This window comes from Sapajus apella, unplaced genomic scaffold (assembly GCF_009761245.1).
Source record: "Sapajus apella isolate SASKATOON/1434 unplaced genomic scaffold, GSC_monkey_1.0 scaffold1, whole genome shotgun sequence".
Lineage (NCBI taxonomy): Eukaryota > Metazoa > Chordata > Mammalia > Primates > Cebidae > Sapajus > Sapajus apella.
Genome location: NW_022436941.1, coordinates 71,504,852 through 71,510,898, shown reverse-complemented (window position 1 = coordinate 71,510,898; position 6,047 = coordinate 71,504,852). Strand labels below are relative to the sequence as shown.

Sequence of the window (6,047 nt, the reverse complement as noted above, 5' to 3'; positions counted from 1 at the left end):
GAGAAGGGGTCACTCAACATAGCATGAGATTTTTGGTGCTTCCTGGCCTGGGATCAAGCTGTGAATGTTTGGTGCCCATCAAGCCACAGAAATTGTTGCTCCACAGTTATCCGTAGTTCCTCTGCTGACCTAGTTCTTGGATGAAGATTCATTCCAGAAATGTCCCGTAAATCATCTCTGGAGAGTGGAAATTGGAGGATCAGGTTTCCTGCTTTTTATTTACATGCAGTAGTTTGGAATTCTGCTTGCACAAATTCACTTGAGATCATCTAAAAATTAAACTTACTGTGGTGCCGTCTGCATTTCCCTGTAGCTTCCTTTTTTCTGTTTTTAATGGGTATAGCGTGAGCATGTTCAGAATGATAACACCAGAAACCTCACTGTAATTAAATACATGTGCTGCTTCAGTTCTAGAAAACTCCCAGGTGTGTTTCCAGTCTCTGCTGTACATAGGGATGTTTTAAAAGATAAAACAAAAGATATAAATGATAAAAGGAAATCTGAACCAAATATGTAATTATACAGATGAATGTTGTGGTGTTATATTGGACAGCAGAGGCAAATCATGTTTCACCGGAACAGTTTCAGGTTCCCCTGAGTGCTTTGACACCTCCATTTAAGATGCTGTGAAATGAAAACTTAGTTGACTACAAAACTGCATTCTCAGAATGTATTTTTGTAGCCATATGCCTGGCACTTACCATTAGATATTATTTAAAAACTGAGCACTCAAAGCGTCATAAGTTTTAATCAGAATATATGTTTCCATGATTCCCTTACCATATATTCATTTTGCTGTAATGAAGGGTAATCAGTCATGCAACCAAAATTAATAAATTCAAAGTTCTTTTACATATCATATGAATAGCTAGCGTTTTTGAATACTTGCTCTATGTTGGGCAGTGTTTGAAGGTTTTATGTAGGTTATTTTGTGTCATTCTTCAATATCTCTTGGAGGCAGGCACTGTTATTATCCCTAAAATTTAGGTAGCGAATCAAGGCTTAGTAAGGCGAAGTAACTTTCCCATGATTACACATGATGTAAGTAACAGTGCTGGATTCTAACCCAGTGGCCTTATCAGGTTCTCTATGCTGCCTTGCATCTTAAAATATACTCAGAATAAGAATTACTTGTGGAGTTTTATTACTGTGAAGATTCCTAGGCTCTACCTTAAGTTACAAAATCTAGCCCCCCAGATGATGCTAGCTAAATTGATCCAGGGGCATATTTGAGAAGTATTGCTGTACTGTCCTCAAAATCTTTATCATCAACAGGACAAAGGATGTTAGAGAAATGCAGAGACCTTAGATGAGCAAATCCATGCATTTAATGATGGCTGTAATTCACACCAGGGGCAGAGAGGATTCAGTAAATGTCATAAAATGTGTTGGAAGACAGATTCAGGCCCCAAACCCACCATTATTCATAATGCCACATGAAATGGGAGGGCAACTTAAAATTTATAATGAAATTCATGAGAAGAGGTGGCAGTATTTTAGAGAGTAGGGCTCTGTCTTCTGTCCCTTAACTTGCTTTCCTGCAGAGAGGCCCTCCCCGTCAAGAGAGCCCGTCATCTTAATAAGATTCCAGTAAGAGGCTCCTGAATTCCAGTCCCTCCTTGGGGAGTCCTGTCAACTAGCCAGTGGTGTTGAAAATGCTGGAAGACGTTGCCCTTTTGTGGACTAGAAATATGTCACAAACAGGTTTCTGGCTCACCACACATTTGTTTCTAGCCATTGTTTTCAGCCAGGTTTCTGGCACCGGTCCTGTGATAATAGAGCCACAGCTGTGTGTTCCTCATAACTGGGTTGGGTTGCCATTCAGGTATGAGATCATTTGGTAGGTATAACAGTTTGCTAAGTCTGCCATAACAAAGTACCACCAATAGGGGGCCTTAAAAACAGAAATGAATTTTCTCCCAGTTCTGGAGGCTGGAAGCTCAAGATTAAGGTGCCAGCAGGGTTGGTTTAATTATGAGTCCTTGCTTCTCAGCTTGTGGTTGGCTCTTTTCTCTTTATCTTAACATATCTCTCTATCTTCCATGCCTGGCTGCCCTATTTTCCTCTTCTTATAAAAACACCTGTCATATTGGATTAGGTACTTAACCTAAATACCTCTCTAAATGCCCTATTGCCATATACAATGAATTCTGAAGTTCTGGGGGTAAGGACATCAACATGATTTTGGGATATGGTGGTGGGGGAGCAGAATATAATTCAGCTAATAACCGTGGGAAAATGTTAGCTCATTGACTGGTGGAAACCAAGGGCAGGGGGGTATGTGTTGTGGTAATAAACTGTGGCTTATACATACACCCTGGAACCCAGGTTAATTTCTTTTGGTAGCATACGCTCAGGAGTGCTTTATTCAGATAAGACTTCAGAAGAAGAAAGACTTACTAAGAGACAGAGCCTATATTATCATTGATAACAGTAACAGCCACCATTTGAGTGCCTATTTGTACCGGACCCTTTACATATCAACTCTGGTCCCTGCAAGGATGAGGATGGTGCTGGTAGATCCATCGTAGAGAAGACTGAAATTCAAAAGAATTGAACCACTTTTCTGAGTGTGTAACACCAACTGAGATTCAAACCCAGCTCTGCAAAGCTAGTCCTAGTTTCACTACACTTTGTAGCCTCTGTGTCTCACTTCTTTTATTTGTGGAAAGAGTGCAGGACTTGGAGTTGGAAGATGAAGTTTGTGCCTTGGCCTAACCGTCGAAATCTGACTACCTTGGGACAAATTTAACTCTGTCTGAACTTTAGTTTCTTGACTGGTCACATGATATTGGTGTTAATATTTCTATCACTGGAAGTATAAGCATTACATGACAGTGTGCATAAACCTCTCCTAAGGTCTAGGTCATGTTGAATTTTGTTGTTAAAGTAGCGTTCCATAATTACACAGAGAATCTGGTAGTGAAGCCCATCATACCTAACAGACTCTGGGTGAGCCACTCTGAGCTTCAGTTACGTTTTCTATAAGAAGGAAAGTAGTACCTGGCATGCAGTAGCAAGTATGGACTGTTCATCTGACCTCCTTATCTGAATTGAGTTTGCTGTTTCTGTTTTGTCTAAACTTAGCCTTCCGTTTTCTGTTATTACGAGCATCAGACATTCATTTTCCCCTGGTGAAGGTGAGCTGCATGTTTGGCTGTTAAGGTTTTAGATGGGCAGGCTGTTGCAAACCCATTTAGTAGCCCTTAATCATTTAAAATAACAAAAGTACTATCCAGAAAGTGGAGTTTCAGTTTTCCATGCATTACCTTTGACCGTAAGTGAATTTATTTCTTGGGGTGGTAGCAGTGTTTCTAATAATATAAATGATCAGGGGGAAAAAGCATTAAATGCTAAAATTCCTTAATAATGAGCAAATGGGATCAAAAATGGGTTAGTAATAAGAATTTATATTGACAGATAATTAGGTCTTGTGCAAGCATAATGCATATAACTTTCCTTACTAGGACCATGACTAGTTTTCAAACTTGGGGTTCTCTTTCTTCCATGTCTGTCACTTCTTTATTCCAAAGGCACCTGAAAACTTTTTTTTTTTGCAGGTGGCTGTATTACACAAATATTCAGTGACATTAATTTTTCTTCTTCAGTTAAATTTATGAAATATTGCACATTTCCAGGAAAGCACCAAGAATATTGCAGATACCACCCAGATTTTGCTATTGTTGATATTTTGCTTTGTTTGAAATTAAAAAAAAAAATCTGAAGCCTAAAATTTACAGTTCTACTGTATAGGTAACAGGGACTTTGTTATGTTCAGGAATATTGAAGCATCAAAATGAATTTTTTTTTGAGACAGGATCTTGCCCAGGCTGGAGTTCAGAGGTGCAGTTATAGTTTACTGTAACCTCAAACTTCAGGGCTCAGGCAGTCCTCCTGCCTCAGCCTCCCAACTAGCTGGGACTACAGGCGTGTGCCACTGTGCCTGGCTATTTTTTTTTTTTTTTTCATTTTTTTGTAGAGATGGGGTATTGCTATGTTGTCTAGGCTGGTCTTGAACTCTTGGCCTCAAACAATCCTCCCATCTCAGCCTCCCAAAGTGCTGGGGTTATAAGCATGAGCCACTATGTACAGCCCCCATAAATGAATGTTTAAGGCCAAATTGGCATTCTGGCTGTTTGTCTCTGTTTCTTTTTATAATTATTGTAAAACTTATATCAATTATATAAATTCAATTGGGTTATATATAATACTCATTTTGGTCAAATATTGTGAAGAAAATATCCCCCAGACTGTTTGAATCCTCACTTTATAACTCACTAGTTTTGCGATTCCTAACGTCTGTGAGCCTCCTGTGGCACCTGTGGGTATTAAGGAGCCTTTCAGCTTTGGAAATGAAGTATTCACTCAAATTTGGTGCCATACAGACAAGTGGGCTGTAAGCCATTTGAATGTTAGGACTGGCTGTCTCCTTTTCCAGCCATTGTTTTCTAGTGGCCCTTCATATAGCTTGATACCCTTGACTCTCACAGTGAAAGGGAAGAAAAGTGCTGGTCTCCACTACCTCTCTCCTTACTTTCCTGAAGTCAGGCCTGGCCATCTGTGGAGCTGGTGTGATCCATTTCTGCTTTGATCCTACTGACAGTGCTGCAAGCTTAGCTGCTTCCATTTCTCTCCTGGATTTAGTCATTTTTAGTTACAGAAATGATGTGACTGCATTGAGATTCATCCTGATCTGATTTGCCAGAGGAAGCAAGCAATATTTGATTTTCCAGATGGAGAAATATTGTGTGTTTGTTTTAAATTCTATCTGCAATAGGCAGTGTCTGTTTTACAATGTGTATTTTACCATGTCAAGGTCAGACTATTAAGACTTTTATTCTTCTATTACTTGATAAGTGGACAAAAGAGAAGGGCACTTTAGTAGCATCTTGACCTTGTTAGGTGGCTGGGGTTTTTCTCACTGATCATTTTTCTTCCCCTTCATCTTTCTTCCTTAGATGTGGGTCTACAGACACACTTTACAGCTTCTTTAGCCCAGTGAGTTCTCTGGACTTGCCTACTAAATTCTTATTCTACTTTTGTTATATGAAATAATAGGCTGAATTTTTAGGGAAAAAATCTAGGTTGTGGAGTCTTTTTTACTCACAAATAGGTATCTTCCTTCTGTGTAAAGCATTGGCTGGTTTGTTTGCCAGGAATGTAATTTTTTTCTTGTGGACTCACTGTCTGGGTTGTCAGTGGGCTTATGTTTCCCTTACTGTGTGAGAACGGCCAAGCTCTGGCATTGCTCCCAGGCGGTGCTTCCCCAAAAGGGATTTATTCTATGAGTCATTTGAATCTAATAATTGAAACAAAACAACACAACATATAGCTTTAAAAAATGTGTTATTTATGTATAACATGTAGAGAGAACAGTATGCACATTATGTGTTTACAATTTGATGAATTTTCTCAAAGTGAATATGCCTGTGTAACCAGTACCCATATTAAGAAAGCAGCTGCTATTCCAGAAGCACCCTCACCTCCTTCAAGTCAATGCCTCTTCCCTGAGATAAGCACTGTCCTGACCTCTAACACTGTGGATTAGTTTGGCTGGTCTTTGAACTTTATGTAAATGTCATCATACAGGATGTTCCACTGTGTCTTGCTTCATCTACGAAATGCTGTGTCTGTGAGGATCATCCTTGTTGTGTGTAGCAATAGTTTATTCTTTCTCATGTCTGCGTGGTTATGCCATTCTATTATTATTTACCTATTGTGGTTGTGACAAATGATCACAAAGTTTGTGGCTTAAGGCAAACAGGTTACTTCTTTTATGGCTCTAGGGGTCAGAAGTCCAAAATCATTTCACTGGGCAAAAATCAAGGTATTGGCAGAGCTCAGTCCTTTTGCAGGCTCTGGGGGAAGAATCCGTTTCCTTGACTTTATCAGCTTCTGATGGCTGCTGAAAATCTTTGGCATGTGGCCCCTTCTTCCATCCTCAAAGCATATCATTCCAGTATCTACTGCCTTTTCATATCACCTTCTTCTCTTCTGTCATCAGACCTTTCTGCTTCCTCCTTATGGGCGCCTGTAATCCCAACTAC

General features: G+C 39.6%; 1 protein-coding gene across 5 annotated transcripts in view; it reads left to right on the top strand.

The window, feature by feature from the left end:
* Nucleotides 1–6,047, top strand: part of MAST4 (microtubule associated serine/threonine kinase family member 4) — a 581,430-nt gene that overhangs the window by 103,013 nt on the left and 472,370 nt on the right. The gene's annotated exons all lie outside the window — the stretch shown is intronic.